General features: G+C 40.1%; 1 pseudogene; it reads right to left on the bottom strand.

The window, feature by feature from the left end:
• Positions 1-253: 253 nt before the first annotated feature.
• LOC142433559 (E3 ubiquitin-protein ligase SIAH1A-like) lies at positions 254-16,332 on the bottom strand (annotated as a pseudogene).
• Between the last annotated feature and the right edge of the window lie 7,742 nt (positions 16,333-24,074).

Here is a 24,074-nt window from a genome sequence, read left to right on the forward strand (position 1 = left end):
CCTTTAAAATTAACTTTTAATACAAATGATGACTAACTTGGCAATATATATATATATATATAATTCATTGATGTTGACATAGTTTACATTATATTGGCATTAATACATGCTATTGTTTTGGAATTAACAGACTTCCCTTTATTTACCTTCATATATCTAGCTTCCACCTACTAAAACAATTCAGGCTGGCTGGCTACTGGGTACATTAATTCTCTGTGAACAAAGAACGCAATGGTTTTAAACACTGGCCAGATCATGTTTCATTACAGTTTGAGTACCTGGAAATAGTTACATTCATGCTCAATTTGCCATTTTCTGCAAAAAACTGTGCAACTAGGATATCAAAAACTAGGCAGTCACGGTTCGAAATGGCTGTTCTAATTCTGTCGCGAATAGATCGAGGAGGTGACTTCCAAGCCAAACGCCGCCCAGGACTGCTTAGCTCAAGTTCACAAACAAATTTCTTAGCTTGCTCCCGTGTTCCTATCAACTCTACAAATGCGAAGATTGGCTCTTCTCCATAAAATCCCACCCGTTTCTCCATTACTACCATGAACTGAAAGCCAAAACAGGACTGTATCATCACCCAATTAATAGGCGCAGGAAGATCAATGCCCGCAGCAAGGAAAACTGTATCTGGTCCCTCTACGATTGTAATGGGTATTCGATGACGCATCAGATGGGGCACAACAGCATCCACGTGGCCTTTCCATTTACAGGAAACACCAGGGAACGGACAGGAAAAACGCCTGAACTCACAGAGTACTTCGTGAGCTGCTTTTTCCTCAGGTGGCAGAGTTTTTTCACATCCGGAAGCGGCATATTTACAAGGGAAGAGTTCAGAATCAGCCACGTTCTCCATAGCCACGTTGCGAATGGATCCTCCTGCAATTTGGACAACAGGTGAGCTTTGGGCGGCCGTTGCTACAAACAAGACGAGCTTTCTGACACTGGAGGACGGGTGGTAACGCAGTCAGAGGGCTAGACAAGCACAAAGACTCACCAAGTCCTGGAGTCGGCGGTTGTGCCAGGCAGCGCGGGCACCCCCTGGGATGGTGTGCAGTAAGTAGGAAAGCTGTCGCAGTCTGAAGGCTCACTCCGGGAAGCGAAGAGAGCGCCCGGGACCCCAGGCCTCGTGCAAACGCGCTCTGTCTCCAATAGCTTCGTCAATTCCCTCCAGTAGAGACAATGCAGCCACTTTTTCAAGGTGCCGAGACTGAGGAGACACACGGAGCCACCGAAGGAAACCACAACCGTGCTGCTGTCGCAGCCTGTAGTAGCCTTAGACGGAGAGCGGGCCTCGCAAAGGCTGCTGGGATTCCCTTCCCGCCTTTCCCAGCATTCTCATTTCCGCTTAATACCACCTACGGAAGCACTGTGGCGCCTGCTCTTGAGGACCGTGGTTTAGTTCCCTGAAAGGGCGGGGCGGGGGTGGGCAGGGGCGGGGAAGAAAAAGCTCTTCATATCTTTTTGCTCTTTGAAAGCTTTAGGTAGGATTTCCAGTTTGGCGATAAGGGCATTTATGTCTGGTCTCTTTGTTTTTTTTTTTTATTTTCCCCATTTAGTGTGATGTTGGGTGATAGGGCTTTTATTATGTTGAGGAATTTCTCTTCTATCCTATTTTGTTGAGTTTTTATCAAAAAATAGTTGTTGGATATTGTCAAATAACTTTATATGATCATGTGGATTTATGTGGTGCATTACATTGATTGTTTATGGAATGTTGGACCATCCCTGAATCCCTGGAATGAATTCCATTTCATTTCATCTTGGTGAATTGTTATTATTAGTTTTTATATGATGTTGCACTCTGTTTGATAGAATTTGCTTGAGGGCTTTAGCTTCTGTGTTCGCGGTGGTCTATAATTCTCTATCTTTGTGAGGTCTTTGTCTGTTTTAGGATCATTGTTATGCTGTCTTCCTTGAATGAGTGTGGGGGATTGTTGTCTTCTTCTATGTTCTAGAATAATTTATGTTGTATTGGTGTCAGATCTTCTCTGAAAACTTGATGGAATTCCCCTGTGAAACCACCTGGTCAGGAGTTTTTCTTTGTTGGAAGTTTCCTAAAAGCTTCCTATTTCTCCTGTTAAGACCCTGTTACGTTTTTCAGTATCCGTCTGCATTAATTTGAGAGGATGCTATTTTTTAGGTATCTTTCCACTTGTCCTATATTGTAAAATTTGTTTGAATAAACTTTTTCATAATAGTGTGTTGTTATTCTTTTAATTTGATTTGGAGCTGCTGTGAATCCACCTTTTCTTCTCTTTTTATTTAAATCGTTTTTTAGGGGCTCATAAAACTCTTACCAAAATGCATACATACATCAATTGTATAAAACACATTTATACATTGATTGCCCTTATCATTCTCAAAACATTTGCTCTCCACTTCTTTCCTCTCTTATTCTACTTATTCACCCCCTCCTTTAACATTTGTAAAATTTCCAGTGGTCTGTCAATTTTATTAATCTTTCCAAAGGACCAGCTTCTTGGTGATTTTTCCTGTTGTGTTTTTGTTTTCTATATCGTTTATTCCTGCTTTTATCCTTATAATTCTGTTATTTCTTTTATTGTAGGGTTTATCACGTCTGTTTTAGTGCTTGAAAGTTTCTTGTAGGCGTGTTGATTTTGGATTTCTCTTCTTTTTCCCTGTGTGGATGGGTATATATTGGGCTCTCATTATTGCTTTTGTTATGTCTCAAAGGTTTTGATATATTGTAGTATTATTCCAATTTGTCTCAAGGAGTTTTAAAATATCCTCCCTCAATTTCCATATTGCCCATTTCAGTGTACCATATATACTCAAATAAAAGCTGAGTTTTTCAGCACTTTTATGCATTTTCTTTTGGTAACATTAAGTGACTTGGCTTACATTAGGGTCGGCTTTTACTCAAGTATATAGGGTACTGTATTGTTCATTCTCCATTTGTTTGTCTCTGAATTCCTATCTGCTTCCTTGCTGATTTCTAGTTTTATAACTTTATGGTCTGAGGAGATAGGTTTTAAGATCTCAATGCTTTTTATTTTATTGAGGCATGCTTTGCGGTCTAAGGAGAAAAGTTGAAGGATCTCAATGTTTATGAATTTATTGTGGTGATATGGTTTAAATCGAAGAAATGAACTATTTCTTTAGGGTCTGTGAGCTCAGTTTCAGTTCCCTGATCTCGTACCACTCTACTGGTAGTGCTATGCTAATGTGTTGTCTGAGAAACAAAGGACAAAGAAGAGCCTGCAAATGACAATGAATTTGGGTACTGTAAGAAGACAGACCCTGTGGAGCCGTACCTCTTGGATGGGGAATTCGTTTTGTTGAGTGGGGCTGTAGTTCCCCTGGCTTGTTTGGAGAGTTAGCTTATTCAGTATTTATGCCAGTTTCAGGATGCCCTGTAGAGTTATCATCAAGTGCCTTGGTTGACTGTCCTATCCCAGCTAGCTGGAAGGTGTGGTCGTGAGAGGACCCGATTGGAGCTCCCTTGGCTTGGGCTGAGAAAGTATTTTTTCTTATAATTTCCCTAGGCTGGCCACACAGAGCTTTGTCCCTAATGCTTTGTTGGCCAGCCACCTTGGCTCTCTTTAGGACTGGGAAAACACGGTGTGGCGACTTGGAACTGTCATCCTCCAGCTTATGCCAAAGGCCAAAGACATCGGAGAATCTGTTGGCAAGCATTGCTGCTCTTTTACTTAAACAAACTTCTGTCTATTTATCTTTATGCTGAGAATATTACTATCTGGGAGTGTAGGATATCTGTTTCCATGTCCCCTTTGTGTGCTGGTCTCTGATAACTCCCTCCCAAAGTTACTACTTTCTTCTGTATATTTATTTTCTTAAATATATGAGATCGCAAATACCTCGACTTCCAAGAACCTCACATGTATACATTATGCAGCCCAGTATAGGACAATAAAATGATAGAGGATTTAAAAATCTAGAGACCATATGCATTGTTTTAATATATTAAAACTGAGAAAAGAAAATAAAGGGAATCTGTGTACCAAATAAAAGCAGCTGGACATTAATATTAGTTCTCTTGTCATATATTTTATGAATATTTGATAATTAAATTTTTTATTAGAATTAATCCAGATTATAGTGAAAGTATCTTGTAATTCATTCACTTGACATTTACTTAGACAAGCCAAGTAAAGGCAATATTATATACACTCATATTTATCATGGGGAAGTAGGGCAAATGACTTAGCATTACTCTAATGATACTGCTCTCTATCCTTGCCTCAGGAGTAATAACCTTTAAGTTAACTGGTATGCCTTTGTCTGGGACTTCGAGGTGACACTTGAGGAATTTTGCTGGTAAATGTTGTTGTCGTTATGTGCTGTGTTAGGATGGGCAGACTAGAGAAACAAATTCATAGACATTCATGTGTATAAGAAAGAGGTTTATATACAAGAGCAATTGAATATTGAGAAAACATCCCAGTCCAGTTCAGATCAAGTTCATAGATCTGCTATTACCCAATGTGTCTGATACCAATCTATAAAGTCCTCTTCAGACTCATGAAACACATGCAATGACGCCAAATTTTCAGGAAGATCCCAGGCCAGTGGGTGGGAAATCTTGTGGATCTAGTAGCATTGTAAGCCCCTCAGCTTGGACAGCTCAGGGCACTAGGCAGTACCATGTGTTTTGTCAGTTGCAATGCCCCCAGGGAGTAAGCCTGCATGCTGCCTCCAACGAACTATTTATTTATTTATTGCCTCTAAATGAGGCCATGAAGCTGTGACCTGATTGACAGGATAAACTCCAACCCTTCACTCTTAATCCTCTCAAATTGACAACAGTTTATATAACTACTACAGGTGCCATTGAGTCGGTTCCAGCACAGGAAAACTAAGTAAAACAGAACGAAATACCCACAGTCCTGTGCCATCCTTACAATTATTTCTATGCCTGAGTCAATTGATACACCCATTGTGTCAATCCATCTTGTCGAGGGCCTTCCTCTCTTTTGCTGCCCCTCAACTTTACTAAATACGATGACCTACTTCAGTGATTGGTCTCTCCTGACAATGTGTCCAAAGTATGTAAGACAAAGTTTTGCCATCCTTGTCCCTAAGGAGCATCTGGTCTTACTTCCTCCATTACATATCAGTTTATATTCTTTGAGCAGTTTATGGTCCTTTCAATATTCTCCTCCAACACCAAAATTCAATGGTGGATGGGAACTGACTGAAACTAAAAAGGCTCAGTGGGGAAACCAATATTAATTAGCCTCAAGAGGTATGATTTATCTTATCTTGCAGGACTGGCCAATAAATGTCCAGAACATTCAGACTCAGAGAGCAATTTCCTGAATGAAGGGAGGTGATATGCTTTCTCTAAGACATGGAGACTATACACTGGAAGTCTGACAAAACCTTGCTTATGAATCTGTTCTTTATGATGATCCTGATTATATATTTCTTACTGTAGGGGACTTTAATTTTTTGTGTGTGGAAAAAGGAAGCTAGAAGATAATGACTCTTTGTTTGAAATCTGAGTACACCTTTTATAACTGGAAAGGAGCCCTATTAGAGTAGTTGTCACACATTGAGTTGTTAACTGCAGTCAGCAGTTTGAAGCCACCAGCCACTTCATGGAAGAAAGACAGAGTCTTCTCTTGTTAAGAGGTACAGTCTTAGAAACTCACAGGTCTACTTCCATCCCGTTCTATAAGGTTGCCATCAATCAGTATCAACTTGATGGCAGTGTTTTGTTTACCTGGTCGTTGTTAAGTATAATGCCTTCTGAGAGTTCTCCTAGCACATTAATGGACCCAAAACAGCACCCCCTCAACCTACTAGGTTTGATATAACCCTGTAGATACTATGGACATCCAGCCAGAAAGAGAGCCATGTGATGCAAGTGTCAAATGGTTAAAGAGTAGGGAAGCTGAGGTATGATTTTTAGTTGCCCACTGGAATTGGTTTTATGCTGATTCTCCTCCATGAAGCTATTCTCATAGGCATATTATCGAAGATACAGACCAATATAATCAAACAATGTTCCCCTTTATGTGTACCCACTTGGGAAATTTATCTTGGGTTTTTAGCTTCTCTATTTCAGGACATACTGTACATTGCTATTATATTATTGAGCTATTATATATTACAAATATTTGTTTTGTTTATTTTCTTAGACAAGCACAACTTATAATTCTTAGATGTGAGACAACTCAGAGACAAATTTGTGGTCCATCTCTGGCGTTCATACAAGAATACATGGTATTTTGTATATGGATTTTATTGCAGGCTTCAATTTTATGTCTTATTTGTTTTACAGTGTTATAGCTACTCTCCATCCCATGTTACTGAATAGCATAATCTTTTATTATACAGTAGTGATTTAATAGCAGAGGTGAGATTAATTAGCTTAACCTAGAAGGTTCCTATGAGGCAGAATTGTCTTCATGGCAATGACTCAAGTTGTTGCTGAGGTCACATAAAAACAGAATTTGAACTCAATTAATCTGGTACTGAGAGTCACATGCTACAGACAATACATTATACTGCCTCCATTGACTTGAAGAGATATTTTACTCAAACTTCACTTTGGAATTAAATATATACACACACAGGCATAATTATATGTGCATGTATATAAATGTTTATATTTACTTTTAGTTAACAGATTTGTTATGAGGACTGAGGAATGCAGTGGAAATCCCAAATGTTCATAGATTCATCAGAGAATCTAAAGAGAAATATCCTTAGAACTCAATTTCAGCGTGTTATATATTCTCTCTGAATTGAGGAGTCTGTGCTTTTCAAATAAATACCTGTAGGGGCTGAGTGATATGGGTGTATTTGTTCAACTTACTCAACCCCAGACTGCTTAGTTTTGAAGCTGTGAACCTGGGATAATTATGATACTAAGCCATTGAGTTGAGTCCTATATGATGCAAAAAGAACAGAGTTCCAGAGAGTTTTTATGGTTGTATACTTTATAGAAGCAGATTAACAGGCCTTAAAATATTTTTTAACCCAGCCCCACTGTGTGGGTCTCAACTGTCAACTTTTTGGTCACTATTGTACTGAAAACTGTTCGCAACATCTAGGACAGTTACATTCATTTTATTTAAAGATTTGGGAGTCAAATCAAATGAGAAATTTTCTCAGCAAACTTTGGGTATCTAGATTGAAGAAATTAGCTTGAAAAGAATTGTGTATGGAGGGCAACTCCGCAAGTACAGTGGGGGGAGCTACTGTCCACCTTCAGTGATCCTGCAGGCAGCTGGGTGGTCCTGCCTGTTCTTGGCATGGCAGGTGCATCCCCTCCCTGTCCTAAGTTCCCACACATGGCTGAGGGAACTTCCCCCCACATGCTGCAGTGCTGCATATGGCCCGAGGCAGCTATACCAGTGACCTCAAGTGCTCAACACTGTTGCAGGAACCGCTGCCTGGCCTCTTGCCTACAAAGGTAATCACACCCAGCATTTGTGGGACTCTACACCATGTGGGCACACCACCATGCCACCTTGAGACAGGGTTGGAATTCCTCCAGCCCCACAGACAGGTGACCAGGCTCGGTCACCCCCTTACCTTCTATTCTTTTTCTTCTCTCTCCCTTATCTCTTTCCCACTGCAGTTGGTCTCAGTTTTTGTTTCTTTTTCTTTCTTTTCCCTCTTCTCTCCATCTCTTTCCTTTCACATGCCACTGATGGCTTCCAGGCCACTACCCTCTGCCTAGGACAACTTTGCCCAAAGAGCAGGGGGATCTCCAGCCTGCCATCTGTGGGAGCACTGCACACCATACGAGGCAGCTGTGACATCACTCTACATAACTCCATACAGCTGAGGAAACCTTTGTTTTCCTTCTACAGTGATCTTGCCAACTAGGGTAATTCGCCCAGCACTGGTGGAACCCTACACCAAAAGGGCACACCTACCTGACACCTTGGAGCAGGGTTTACACCCCTCCAGCCCCACATTCAGGCGATCAGGTATCAGCTATCGCTTTACTCCTTTTTTTCTTCTCTCTTTCCCATCACAGTCAGTCTCAGAGAGGACAGTTCTTTCTTTTCTTTTTCTTTCTTTGCTCTCTTTTTTCTCTTCTTCTTTTCTGCATCTCTCCTCTCCCTCTCTGTCCTTCTACATGCAACTGTGGGTTTCCAGGCCCCAACCCTCTACCTAGGGCAACTCCAACTGCCCAGCAAGAAGAGCTCCAGCCTTCTCCCTGTGGCAGTGCTGCACACGACATGAGGCAGTGGTTCACACAGCATGGCACAGGGCTCAGCTATCTCTTTTTTCATTTCTTTTTTTCTTCCCTTTCACGTTTTCTTCTTTTTTTCTTTTCTTCTCTCTCTTCTCTCTTTCATACCATAGTCTCAGCAGACTCCGTTTTTCTTTGTTCTCTTTTTTGTGTCTTTGGTTTCGTTTTGCCTTTGCTTTTTGTGGCTGACTAAGTTTGTTTTTTATTTGTGTACTTGTCTTTGTTTTCTCTTTTTACTCTTTTTCTTCAATTCTCCCTGTCTTAGCTTTCACAAGCCACTCCTGGCATCCAGGCCATTCCTGTCCTTCTATGGCAACTCTGAATTTCCAGTTGGTGGAGCTCCCGCACATACATGATGGCTTTACATGCCACTGGAGAAATCACACCTGCCCTTAACTATACCCCAAATGGCTGGGAGAATGTTCCATATAAATGTATGGGGTAACTCGCGCCTACAACCCAAGGTCCTATAGGCGACTGGGGGGATTCCCGCCTGCCATTTTGGTGCTCCCTGCTTCTGTGGGAACATCTGTCCAACCTCCATGGTGATCTTTCTAACTAGGGTAATTCCACCTGCTGTCCATGGTGCTGTACACCAAGAACAGTATGCCCACTCCACCAGCGCGGCATTCCATTTGTAGAGGGAAATATCACACACCATCCAAGGTGCTCCAAAGCATTGTGTGACACAGCACTATGGCCTCCTGGCAGATCAGCCAGTGGAGCACCACCCTTTTGGGCTTAAAACCACCCAACCAGCGTCCAATGAGAGGACTATCTAACTCACATTCCAAATAATGGACTAAAGTAAGTGTGAAACCACAGGAAGATACAAAAGTAGCCTCACCCCCCAGTGCAGCTACCTTAAGGTAGTTCCAAGAAGCACTCATATGTGTCCCCAAAGGGAGTTCCTAGTGCTCTTTGACTGTGGAGATTGCACAGGCTCCTTTAAAACAACATGTAAACAGCAACCAGCCCCAACTTCTTCAACAAAAAAGCAGGAAAAACAGAAGACTATGACTGAAGAAGTCAAGAACCTAAGGACATGCATAGAAGAAGCAGACATTGAACTGCCATAGAAAGAAATCTTCAGAATGAGGCCCAGAGGCATACAGGATATGAGGGAAGCAATACAGAAAAAGGATGAAATGAAAGAGGCGATAAAGGCAACCGACCAAAGGGAAATACAAAAACTAAGGGATGAAATAACAAAAGCCAGTTGCAAAGTAAAGGACTATGCCAACAGACTCGAGGAAGGCGAGAATCGCACCAGTGACCTAGAGGATAACTAGGCAGAATTAAACAAATGGGAACAGTCAAATAAGGCAATCAGTAAAGCTGAAGAAAACCTGAGAGTTATGTCTGCTGCTATGAATAGGAACAATATTAGAATAATTGGACTACTGGAACCAGACACAACAAATAAGTCTACAGCGAAAATAGTGATTGCATCCTTATAGGAAAACTTCCCCAGCTTAATAAATGAAAATCAGGCAAGCATTCTGTAGGCGGAAAGATTACCAGCCAAACTGAACCAAGACACTTGATAGTTATGTTATCCAACTATGAGAAAAAGGAGAAAATCATAAGAGCAGCTAGGGAAAAACAAATAGTCACTTATAAAGATACTCAAATAAGAATATGTTCAGACCCATCAGGGGACATATTGAAGAAGGGGAGGGAGTGGAATAACATCTTCCAAAAATGGAAGGAAAAATGCATACCCAAGAATACTATACCCGGCCAAATCATCTATGCAGATAGATGGAGAAGTAAGAGTCTTCCCAGACAAGGAAAAATGCAAAGAATACATTAAAAGATCCTTGCCTACCTAGTATGGGCAGAAAATCAACATTCACCAAGCACCAATAAGAGACTGTCACATAGAACAACTCCACCCAAAGGGCGACAAAGAGAAAATAGCCCACAAGATAGCATTAGTTGAATAGTGGAAAGAAGGCCAGATTGAACACCACACACAACACAAAATGATAAGATAGTTAGGTAGGAAAACACCCAACACAAAGCCTGAGCTCTAACAAATTTAACAACTTGGAAGACCTGACAAATCCTTGGAAAAACAATCCCAAATGGATGTCAAGAAACGAAACTGAACAGAACTGTCGGAAATCAAGAAACAGACAAGGTTAAAAACAGATAAGCAACCAAAAAAAAACCCGGACAAGATAGCTTCACAGGAGAATTCTACCAAGCATTCAGGGAAGAATTGACACCAATCCTACACAAATTTTACCAGAACACAGAAAAAGACGAAAAACTCCCAAAGTCTTTCTATGAAATTAATGTAACTCTGATGCCTAAAGTAGGCAAGGATCCCACAAGAATTGTGAACTACAGACCAATATCCTTAATGAACATCGATACACAAATCCTTAAAAAAATATCGCCCAATAGAATACAAAAGCATATAAAACATATAATTCACCATGACAAAGTGGGATTGATGCCAAGTATGCAGGGTTGGTTCAACATATGAAATACCCTTAGTATTATTCACCACATTGACAAGAAAAATTAGCAGAACCACATCATAAAATTGATAGATGAGGAAAAAAGATATGACAACATCCAACACCCATTCGTGTTTAAGATACTCAAGAAGATAGGAATGGAAGGAAAACTCTTCAATATTATACCAGCTATATATGAAAAACCAACACCCAAACGTGGTAATCAATGGAGATAATAGGAAACAATTCCTCTGAAAAGGGGGACAAAAGAAGGATGCCCCTTGTCCCCACTCCTATTTAACATGGTACTGGATATCCTAGCTGACAACATAAGACAAAGAAAAGAAATCAGAGGTATTCATCTGGGGAAGGAAGAGGAAAAACTAGTTATTCGTAGATAATAAGATTTTATATATTGAAAATCCCCGTAACTCCCCAAGTGGAGTGCTGAAAGCGATAGAGGAATATGGCAGAGTGACAGGATACAAGACCAACAAACAGAATTTTATTGGACTGCTATACATATCAGACAAGATCATAGAAGAGGCAATTAAAAAAGTAGTACCCTTTAGAATAGTCAAGCACAAATGGAAATATTTAGGGATATACCTGAATAAAAACACAAATGCTTTACATGAGGAAAATTACAGAACACTCTTATAAGAAACCAAGAGTGACCTCAACAAATGGAAAAATATCCCATGTGCTCCAATTGAAAGACTCAATATGGAGATGTCAGGTCTTCCCTAGGCACTATATAAATTTAATGATATCCCTATATGAATAACATCATACTCCTTCAAAGAATTGGAAACACTGATTACCAACTTCATATGGAGAGGGAAGAAGCCAAGAATTAGCAGAGAAGTCCTCAAGAAGGACACAGTGGGAGGACTTGCTCTACCTGACTTTAGCACATATTATACAGCCACAGTGTCCAAGACAGTGTGGTACTGGTATGGACAGATATTCAGCCCAATGGAAAAGAGCTGAAACACCAGAAATAAAAACATCAGCATACAGACAACTAATTTTTGATAAGGGCCCCAAAATATCAAATGGGAAGCGATGCCCTCTTCAATAAGTGTTGCTGGAAAAAGTGGTTATATGCCTGCAGACAAATGAAGCAAGACCCTTACCTTATTCCATGCACAAGAATAAAGTCAAGTTGGATCACAGACCTTGAGGTAAAAGACCAAAATATTAGTGCCAATAATGAGGGAATTGGGACAAACCTGAGAACCTTGGCGCAGGGAATACATAGGCTATAGGAAATTGGGAAGAATACAAATACAGAGGAGTCACAAATTGACTAGTGGAAAATACTGAAGATAAAACACCTCTGCACACCGAATGAATTCACCAAGAGAGCAATAAGAAACCTCACAGTCTGGGAAACCATCTTCAGCAATGACACATTAGACAAAGCCTTCTCACTAAAATCTACAATACTTGGCATGCTTACAATAAGCAAAAAACTAACGGCCCACTAAGGAGGTGGGCAAAGGACCTGAACAGAGGTTTCACATGGGCAGAAATCTGAATGGCCAATACACGTATGAGAAAATGTTCCCAGTCATTAGATACAACCTAACACCCTCAGCGATCACTGAATCAAAAAATCATTAGGTAAAAAACATTGGAGAGGTTGTATCTAACACAGGTGGAAATCGAGCTACCATACGAACTAGCAATCCCCCTACTGGGAATAATCCCAGAAGAGGCAAGAAAAAATCACCACCAGACATCTGTGCTCCAATGTTCATCACGGCACAGTTCACAATTGAAAAGAGTTGGAAACAAGTCAAATTTCCATCAAAAGATAAATGGATCAAAAAAACCTGTGGAACATACATACAATGGGGTACAATGAATCCCTAAAAAGCAGCGATGAAATTCTGAAGCACATTGCCTCATGGGAAGAACTGGAGGAAATCATGCTAAGAGAAGTAAGCCAAGCACAAAAGGGGAAGAACAACATGAGTCCACAGAGGTAAGCATAAAAAATGGTGCAAAGGTGAAAAGCTACTATATGCATACATTCCTGGGGTGAGGTCCAGGTACTATGGCAGGGGCCAAACCCAATCCAGGGATGCACACAGCAGCCAACTAAGTAGGAGGGGGAAAGAAAGAGAGGGGGAAAAAAGAACACATGGGTAGGAGAGGAGCAGGGCACTAACCCACCCAAGAGGAGGCTAATGTTTATATCTAGGAGAGCGAGAGAGACCAGGCTTTAAACCAATGCGCTAAGATGTGAATACAGAATACCGCCATGTACCACGGGACTAATAGAGAAGTCTGTGGGGCCAGCACCAATCAACTATGTGGATACCCCTGCCCCACGAGAAGAATGCACCTCAGAAGACAGCACTGAAGGTATGGCTTGAGGAGAGGGCCACGTCTGATTAGAGCACACAGGATAAATTAAGAGGGATGGAGAAGGAGGGAAAGACATCCTGGCCCACCAATCCCCGAGGACAATGCACACAGAGGATCATAGGGCTGACCACATCACGAGACACGACTTTCCTCACTGAACCAAAGTGCTATGGATGTCAAGACTGCAAACACTGCAGAAATTGTGCCTAATTTGATCCCATCACACTTGGGTGAAACACTAAGGACATTCAACAGAGCAGCAAGGGGAACAAAGTGATGAAATCCCTGGGAATAACAAAAATAGACGTTGGAGAAAGAGTGTGGCACCCCATCAGTCTCAACTGGGAAATACTGGGAAATTTCAACAAACACACCTTGAAATATTTATAGGCTTTTCCATTTTTGTCAGTGGCTTTCATTGTGTTGCTGTTATTTTGGTTTTTTTTTAGTTGTGATTGTTTTGTTGGTTATGACTTCCTTTGTTGTTTTGTTTGGCTTTCCCTGATTTTTGAGCTTACTAATGTCTCTGCATGTATATTAGATAAAATAGGCCAAGAAACAATTCCAAGATGAAAAGAGTGAACTGATGATTCCAGGGAGGATACGGGATGTGGGGGAAAAACAACCCAGGGACAAGGGAGCAACAAGTGAACTAAAATCAAGGGAGAGAAGGGCATAGGATTCCTAGTGGGGCTTAATCAAGGGCAGCAGCAAGGAATTACTAATCCGGAGTGAAGGCTGAACATGATGGTTAGGCAAGAGGGAAGTAAAAGGAAATAGAGGAAAGAACCAAGAGACAAAGGACATTTATACAGAGCTAAATACAAGCCTGTACATATGTAAATGTATCTATATTAATAGATCTATGTACTCACATTTATATGTTAAGAATCAAGGTTACAGATGGGTATTGGGCTTCTACTAAAGTACTCCCTCAACACATGAACACTTTGTTCTAATAATCCGGCATTCCTTGGTGCTCACCTTCCTGACACGATTGCTGAAGACAATATGAGGGTATAAGCAAATGTAGTGAAGAAAGCAGTTGGTGCCCGGCTATCGAAAGATATAGCATCTGTGATCTTAAAGTCTTGAAGTTAGACAAGGGGTCATCTAGAAGAGAAGCAACAAGCCCACATAGATGAAACACATCAGCCTGTGCAATCATGAAGTGTCATGGGGACCGGGTAACAGCCACCAGAAGACTCCAAACAAACAAAGAACTAAAAGCATATTGTTCAGAACAAGGGGTGTTGGAACAGAGACCCAAAGCCCATCTTAGACAATAGGACAGCCTCTAACAGAGGGGTCATAGGGAAGGGATGAGTCAATCAGGGTGCAGTAAAGTGCCAATGAAACACACAATACTCCTCTGGTTCCTTGAGGCTTCTTCACACCCCACTATCATGACCTCAGGACTTCCTTTCACTATGTGCTCGACCAAAGCATGTGCACAAGTACAGATAAGACTTAAGAGCTTATGACACACAGTATCCAAGAACAGGTATGGCAGTGGCAATACCAAGAGGTCAGGGGGAAGGTAGGGAAAGGAGGAGAGGAAGGGAGAACTGACCTCAATGATCGACCCATAATAGCACCACCTCACCCCCGTAGTGGGTGACAAACAACAGAAACATTGGGGAAGAGAGACAACAGTCAGTGTAAGGTATGAGAATAATAATAATTTATAATTTATCAATGGGTCATGAAGGGGTAGGGGAAGAGGAGCTGACACCAAAGGTTCAATAGAATGTAAATATCTAGAAAATTATTATGGCAATATATGCACAAATGTTCTCGTAACAATTTATGTATAGATTTCTACAAGAGATGTAAGAGCCCTCAATAAAATGTTTTTTACATATTAAGATAAATATGTTATTTCTACAGAAAAATCTCTATAGCTCTATTTAATAAAAACAAAATAATAATTAAAAAAGAAATGTAGGTGCCTTCTCTGAAACATAGATGCTCTCTTCTCTTAGTCTATAGGATTTCAATTTGCAATTGGTTTACGTATCACCCTGTCATTTTCCATAATGATTGTCTGGTACTATTAAAATGGAATGGTTTCTAAATCACTGGTGATTGATCAGATTGATATGCAAATTGTTGACCTGCAGTCTACTGAGAAGATTGTGCAATTGCTATGTAAATAGTGGCCTATTAATGGGGTTGGGTGATTTGTAGTCCGGGTGGGAGGATCATGCCTTGAATTTGACAAAGATCAAGCATTTACATAAGGCCAGTTGTAAAGAGCTTTAGGGGGATCATATTATCAATAAGATGATTGTGTAACAGAGTGTGCTCTTTTGAACAAGGATCTGGGATTCGTGTACAGAGAACATTCCAGGCTCAAAAAAGAAATAGTGAACACTAAAGGCAACTTGATATGGCAAGAAGTAAAGCCAGTGTCCTGACTGTGATAGGTTTTATGTCAACTCAGGTAAACCAGGATTCACCCATGATATGATCAAACATAGTGTGGTCTACATACCTTCTGTGAAACAGCCAAGCCATTGTGGGAAGAATAGGGTAGATTACCACTTCCTTAATCTGATTACAGCATTGGTACAATTGAAGGAATGTGAACCATTCCTTGATATATATGTATATATATATCTTTATTGTATACACATGCAATGTATATGCACTCTATATACATACGCATATGCTTTGTATGCAATATATATTCACACATACAAGCATCACTGCTTTTACTTCTTTAGAAACCTAGTGCATCAAAGGACACTTGAGCTAGGTAGCTGTGGTATGCATGCCACTGAGTAAAAGCTGAGTGCCTCTGGGTAGGAAGTTTGCTGGGAGAACCAAAAGAGTTCTAACATTTGTCTGAGCAATGCAGAATCCTGAATATGGCCTGTGTAGTGGTTACCTTTGAGGATCTTGTACAAAAGTTTCCCCATAGCAGGCGAGAGCCAGGTACTACTGGGTAGGATGCTTCCCTTCTTGTACCAAGCAAGGGAGGCACGAGTGTTCCCCAGGCAGGGGTTGCACAACTTTTCCTCTAGATAGTGTGGACTTTGATAGCTTGATACCAAGAGGGTCCTGCAGGCCTGGGTAGCATTTAGGTGGATAATAAAGACGCAGACTAGAAACTTGGGAGTTTTTATTTAGGAGCTTTTCCAGCAGCACAGTAAGGCCCAGCAGCAAAGGAGAAGCGTAGAGTAGTATGGTGGCACCTGAGGCAGTAGTGATGTGGACACAGTAGCTGGCATGTACTACAGCTTTTTTGCCCAGAAATACAAGAATGATCATGGACAATTTGGGGAAAGCTAAGTGCTTTCTTTTGAAAATCTGTTATTATTGTCTACTGTTTGCTGTCTATAAGTAATAAGGATTTTACCATGTAAAAATACAGAAATGTTTCCATGTTCTCATTCACAGATGAACATAAACACCATGGAATATTTGAGGCCAGTGATTGCATATGCCTAATTCCTAGCAGCCTTAAGACTGCCTGGAAGCTTGAGGCACAGCCTATCTGTATGTGCAGTACAGACAGACATGCAGATACAATAATTATTCAGACTTTGTCATGCTTTATTAATGAAAGATGTCTTTTTATTGTGAAGTTATAATTTTTATGTATTCTAAAGGAAAGCCCCTTATCAGATATATAATTCAAAACTATTTTTTTCATTGTGATTTTCACAGCCCACAGGTTCTTAATGATGTGCTTGGAGGCACAAAAGCTTTTCGGCTCTGATGAAATCTATTTTATGCATTTTTCTCTTTTGTCATGTGTTTTTACTTGGTGATGGGTAAAAAAAAACACATTGGATAACCAAAAACAATGAATATTTACTCTTGTATTTTGTTCTAGAAATTTTATAGTTTAAACTGTTATATACAGGCCTATAATTCCTTTTCAATCATGTGTTTGTGTGTGTGCATGTGTGTGTGTGTGTGTGCGTGTGGCTCCCATTTTCCTTGTGTCATTTGGTGAAAGGCTATTCTGTCTCTTTTTGTTTTGACAACCTTGTCAAAAATCAATTGATCGTAGATCTATGGGTTTATTTTCAGATTTCAGTTATTTGTCTATCTGTATGACAGACAAAGCCACACGTTTTTCATAGCTTTGTAGTAGGCTTGGAAACTGTGAAATGTGATATTTAGAACTTTGTTTTTATTTTTCAATATGTTTTAGTGAAGACAAACACTAAGGATAAAAAGCATATGCATTTTAAAATAAATATAAAGATACTGTAAATAGTGAGTATTATTTATATATTTCCCGGTCTTTATGTATGCCATTGAGTAATAAAACATTTCCTATTGAGGCAAACTCATTTAGAGAATGGCAAAATGAATATATTCATTTTAATGGTCTGTAATGACAATATTTGCTATTATATTAGCCTAAGTCCTCTAGTGAAGTGAAACCAGTGTTACTTATACAGGTATATATATGGGGGAGAGAGAGAGAAGAAGAAGAAGTTCATATCAAGGAAATGGCTCACTTATTTGTAGAGGTAGGCAAGTTTCAAGTTCATGAGTCAAATTGCAGGCTGGAGGGTTGTATGGACTTGTTTCACTGCAGGGGCTACTGAACCTAAAATTGGCAAGTCAGAAGGCAACTCTTGGCTCCAGAGATGAGTGAATCAGAGGTTTGCATATACGATCCATAGCCCTACAGAGGAAAACACCGGAGACACAGTGTGGGAATTGCACCCAATCTGATCCTGCCACACCAAGGCAAAACACTAAGGGGGTGCAACACAATAGCAAGGGAATGGAGTGGCGAGGTTCCCAGGGAATGCTGAAGGTGAACTTAGAGGCCAGCGCGTGGTGCCCCAACAGACTGGACTGGAAAACACTCCTAAAGGCCAACAAACAGTCCTTCAACTAAATACAAGTTTTTCTTTCTTATTGTGTTTTTTGTTGTCATTGGTTTGTTGTTGTTGTTTCGTTGTATATTGTTGCTTGGTTTTGCTCTGTCTTGTTTTTGTGCATGTTATTAACTCCACAGGTCTGTCTAAATAAGATAGGCTGGATGAACAATCTAGAGGTGGAAACAACTGGACCAACAGTTCCGGGAGGACATGGGAAAGGGAAAGGTGGGGGGAAAGGTAGTGGTGTTAACAAACCCAGGGACAAGGGAAAAGCAAGTGATCCAAATCGGTGGTGAGGTGGGTGTAGGAGGCCCGAGGGCATGATCAAGGGTAATGTTATGTGCATATATTTATAGGTTTAGTATTAAGGTAGCAGAAGGACAGTGGGCTTCCACTCAAGTACTCCCTCAATGCAAGAATACTTTGTTCTACTAAATTGGCATTCTATGATGCTCACCTTCCCGACACAACCGCTGAAGACAAAGCAGGTGAATGAATAAATGTGGTAAAGAAAGCTGATGGTGCCTGGCTATCAAAAGATATAGCATCTGTGGTCTTAAAAGACTGAAGGTAAACAAGTGGCCATCTAGTTCAGAAGCAACAAATCCCACATAGAAGAAGCACACCAGCCTGTACGATCATAAGGTGTCGAAGGGATCAAGTATCAGGCATAATCAGAACCAAAAAAGTCATATCATAGTGAATGAGGGGGGAAATGCGAAGTGGAGACCCAAAACCCATTTGTAGGCCACTGAACAATCCCTTACAGAAGGGTCTCAGGGAAGAGATGAAACATTCTGTGTGTGACATAGCAAAGATGAAACATACACCTTTCCTCTAGTTCCTAAATGCTTCCTCTTCCCCCACTATCATGATCCCAATTCTACTTTACAAATCTGGCCAGAACAGGGGATGTACACTGGTACAGATAGGAACTGGAAACACAGGGAATCCAGGGCTGATGAACCCCTTCAGAACCAGTGGTGTGAGCTGTGATACTGGGAGGGTGAATTGGGGGTGAGTTGGAAAGGGGGAACCGATTACAAGGATCTACATGTGACTTCCTCCCTGGGAGATGGACAACAGAAGAGTGGGTGAGGGGAGATGTCGGACAGGGTAAGATTTAACAAAATAATAATTTATAAATTATCAAGGGTTAATGAAGGAGGGGAGAGTGGGGTGGGAGGGGGAAAATGAGGAGCTGATTCCAGGGGCTTAGATGGAGAGCAAATGTTTTGAAAATGATGAGGGCAATGGATGCACAAATGTGCTTCACACAATTGATGTATGTATGGATTGTGATAAGAGTTTCATGAGCCCCTAATTAAATGATAAAAAAGATAGCAGGTTACTGCTGAGCACTTGGCTTGTGAGATAATATAGCAGACTACTGGCTCAAGTCCAAAGAACTGGTAGTCATATGATTAGCCAGATGAAGTATACAGGCACAGTAAAATCCAAGCAAGCTTTCCCACAATGTCCAATATATTGAATTCACCTGAAGAAACTTCCTTTTAATAGACTGAATAGCCATAGCTGATCTTACCATGGAGAACAGTGCATTATATTGAATCTTAAACTGAAAGAATACTATTTTGTCTATTAAACTACTGAGCATATTGTTCCATTTAAGTTGACACAACCTTACCTACTCATGTCTCATTCATCTTATATTATAGCACACATTTCACAAAGGTATCAATAAAATCAATATAAAATATATAGGTAAGTATATATTCTTTGCAGTATAGCTCAAATATTGGCAATGCCTTCCTGGACTTTAGATCTTACCTGAGATAATAATTTAACTTGTTTTACATGATTGGCTTTTCCACATTATATAGGAATGTGGGAAGTTCTTGGTTCCCCAACTACAAAATACCCTACCAATTTGGATTATGCTCTGTCAGGAGTCAGCAAACAGGCAATGGAAACTTGTCCTTGTCTGATTCCAAGCAGCGTTTTTCCCAAGAGCATTGTAGTTATTCTTGCTCTCTAGAAGATTCAGTTGTATAAGCATATTGGGTCCATGTTGCTGACCCTTGAATCCAGAATGGTTCTTCTAATAGAAGTTTACTTACTGTTGCTGAATACCGTGTTAAGATGGTTCTCTTTTCCTCCATCCCTCTCTGATTAGATCGGAGTGAATCGGCTTTATTGTGTAGTAGAACAATTAAGAACATGGACTGCAAATTCAAAAAGGACTGAGCAGATCATAAGCTCAACTGCTTCCCCTGTGATAGTAAGAATAAAGCTTAAGCTTTTTGATAGCAAAGATTTTCATTTGTAAATTGGAGTTAATAATAATAGTGCCCTCCTTATAAGGTTATTGTAAAAATATATATCCCTAAATCTCATAAAAACCTATAGAATAGGCCATTGCCCATAGTACACGCCAAAAATTCTATTTAAATGATTTTAGTTTGAGAAAACTATTATTTAGATACTCCACAATGCAACAGCCCAGCTTGTTTTTGAAATTCCCTTTTGTGGAGGATAAACTCAATGAGAAGTTTGTCACATATTCACATAAAATTTTTCATCCAAAATGTTGAATACTGCTTTAAAAAGATGTTCACAGAGTTTTGCTTTTCCTATCCTCCTCTCTTGACAGATTTTCCTCTAAGAAGGTGTCTGACCATGGAAACCAATTAATTTCTCTCCTGAGGCAAAGTAATCATTTGCAAAAGAATGCACTCAGGGGCCTTCCACAAATGCTCCATAAGGACTAGTGGGTAGAAGGCTGCTTTTTCTTTGATTTCTGTAGCTGATTAAGATAATTCTTTGGGAAGCACACAAGTGTGTGCTTGCATCAGTGCTTAGGGATAGAGGGCACACAATTCGGTCATGCCTATGCTCTTTCCTGGAAGTTTTCATGAAAGACTTTATGTACTTTATCTATGGCACGATAATCTTGTATATAAATACAATTTTGGCTTTCCCATGTTCATGGCCTTTTAAAAATTTCTTGGTTGGTTTTGTTAGTTTCTTTTTTCCATATTCTCAATAAAAAGGCCTCTGTGCCTAACATAGATAGTGCCTAGTATGATTATATAGACCAAGACAACATGATATTGAATATGGGTAATTCAAGACAGGCTTACCCAAACATTGATATTTCAAAATGTGTTTGAATGCGGAGTAGAAATTAACCAAGGGAAGCAGAGGATGGGTGAAAAGGGGCAATCTACACAAAAGGAATAACATGTGCAAAATCCCTGAAATCCAGGGGAGCATGGAGAGTGCAAGAACTAAGAGAAGACTTATATAGTTAAGAGTACAGAGAGAAAGAGATGAAGTTGGAAAGCTTGTTATGGATGGTCAGGTCCTTTGTAAGCTAGGTTAAGGATTTTTATCTTCATCCTCAGAGGAACTAAATATGTTACCCTAGCTGCAATGTGGACACTAGATTGTAATGGACAAGTATGGATTCACGGAGATATAGGAGGTAAAGGTGTTGAGAGATAGCAGAAAGAGAACTGGCAGGAAGAGAAAGGATAAAAGGCCTGGTGGGAGGCTTTGGGAGAGGATGTCTGGAGAGATGATTTTGACAGCCTGAGATAATTTTAAATCTTAAGCCATCAGTCACCAGAACCCTTGGCTAATTTCAAACTCCAGAGTCAGCAAATCCATGACTCTATTTTCTGACCCATTGCATGCATACTTCCTTGTTCATACGCGTGCAAGACCCAGCATGGACAGAGCATGACCATGTTCATGACTGGATCTGAAGGATGTGACCAGACCTGGGATATGTCTGTTCATAATCTGGAAACACAGACAGGCCAAATACCCCACATCCCATAAAATTGTTAGACAGAGCTCATTCAGTGGCAACTCATTTGAGTCCCCACCTGTTGCATCAAGTGCTTCTCTAGCCTTTCTAAATAAACTTTACTTTCTGCTTGCCATACGTGGTCCATGAGTTCATTCATTGTTTAGCAAGTCCGGGACACGTCAAACTAGTGCAACAGTGTGATGATTTAGCCTGGTAGTTGTTTGGACTTGGTGCTAGAAACAGAGATGAAGAGAAGAAGTAGATAGAATCAAGATTTATTCTGAAGATAAAAATCTTTGGAAATTGGTGGGAATATGTAGATATGAATTAAGGACAATTCCTACAGTTCTGTCTTGCCTGAATGCTGAATGAATGGTGATTGTGCCATTACCTTTTTCTTTAATAGTAATGGTAGACTTTTATTAGCCTTCTTTCTTTTTAGCCAATAGTTTTATTGGCATCTAATCTAGATATCATACAATTCAATAATTAAATTGTTCACTCATATCAAGAAGATTTGTACCATCATACCACAATCAATTTTAGAACACCCCCCATTATTAAATTAACTTTAAAATGAGTTGTGTAATCATAATCAGTTCTAGGGCTCCTCTCCCCCTCCTGCCTTTCTTGTTTACCCTTGTTTACTCCCCAAATATCCTTACCCCCCCAACACCCCCTATATCCCCTATAAACCTGCGCAACAGTTATTATCACTATGAATCCACTCCCTCTGTGATTAACAAACTTGGAACCCCAACAGAAACAATAAAAAATCAAAATAAAAGGATACGGATAAAATAATAATATTGATAAAGGCAAAAATACAAATAATGAGCAAGAAAGAAAAGATCTCCATCAATATTTAAAAAGCCAGGGAATAAATTTTTGTCATGGAACAAGTAAGAGATTCTTGTAACTAGAAACAAATTCAGGTTGGGTCTACAAGGAGGTGTCAATTGTATGCCATGACTTACACACACACACACACACACACACGCGCGCGCGCGTGCTGATGATAACAAAGTCTGCCCCAGATATGCTATTCATCCCTTAAAATTCTAAGAAAAGTTGCCCAAAGTTACTTTAGGATTGTTATATACCCTCCTGTTAAATGGCTTGGGAGACTGCCAGGAGAATGCACTCTATACTGCCATAGCCCCAAGCCACTTTAGGAAGAAGTGGGAAAAAGAACATTGAACTCTATTTTAGGACACAGTAAAACAGAGTTCAGAGGAGTGTAACATGCATATTACTCTGTGGCTTTAAAGACTTGCTACCCTAGTGAGACTCTAGAGAGCCATGAGTGGTTTTGTAAGTGTTAATTCCTTGAAATATCTAAGCAATTTGGTAACAATTCACAGTTCATCATGAACTTTGTTTTGCATGAAATGCCTCCTAGTGGTCTCTAAGGAAAATTGCCCAACTGCTCATGGGAAAGGGGTTTTTATGAAGTGGAAGAGGTCATGCAAGAATAGCTGGACCTCAGGCTGCATTTGGGAGTTCTGAGAAAAGGTGATGAATTCTAAACGGAAAGGAACTACTAGCTAAGTGATTCAGCTAAGAATTCCCTTTGTTGCCTGGAGGCCTCCTCTGTCACAGCAGAGAATATATTCAGGGGAAGAAGAGATGTGTCAGCTGGGAAAGGCAAGTTTGATTTAATTATTAAATTCTAAATCAATATTCACATTACACGATTCATCATTATGCTTCATACCTGTGGAGACCTTATTGGAACTGAATCGATTTTACAAAGATACATTCTTTCTAACTGGAAAGAGGATGTTTCAATATATTTCAATATGATTCTTGAATTCTTCTAGATTACTTTTTATCCTTTTTCTCAAGGGAAACCTCATGAGCGGAAAGATCATGAGGTTGCTGAAAAACCCATCTGCTCCCCACATTTTTTCACCCACACAACCTGGTTGCTTTCAAACTGATATTGAAGCCAGACAGGCAGCCAGCTTTACTTAATGCCAGCCAGCCTCAAAGTTATTTATATAAGTCAAAGGTTTATGAGCCACAGTGGGAAATTTATGCACCTGTTAGAGAGAGAGAGAGAGAGGGAGGGAGGGAGAGAGAGAGAGAGAGAGAGAGAGAGAGAGAGAGAGAGAGAGAGAGAGAGAGAGAATCTGCAATGCATAACAGGGTTAGAAATTTAAATTTAAGAGCACTATTTGAAATTTGTTTTCAAAATCAACAAAAGCAATAATAAAATAATCATCCAGGTACATTTGCTAGTTCCCTCAAGCTGTTAAGGTGCTTAAGGCAGAGACCAATTTAGGTACCCTATAGTGTTGCCTCAATCCAGATAATGCCACAGAAATGAAAAACATCTTATAATCATGTTAGCTTCCTGAAAGAGTGGTGTATAACCTTATACT

The sequence above is a fragment of the Tenrec ecaudatus genome, chromosome X, assembly GCF_050624435.1.
Source record: "Tenrec ecaudatus isolate mTenEca1 chromosome X, mTenEca1.hap1, whole genome shotgun sequence".
In the NCBI taxonomy this organism is placed as follows: Eukaryota; Metazoa; Chordata; class Mammalia; order Afrosoricida; family Tenrecidae; genus Tenrec; species Tenrec ecaudatus.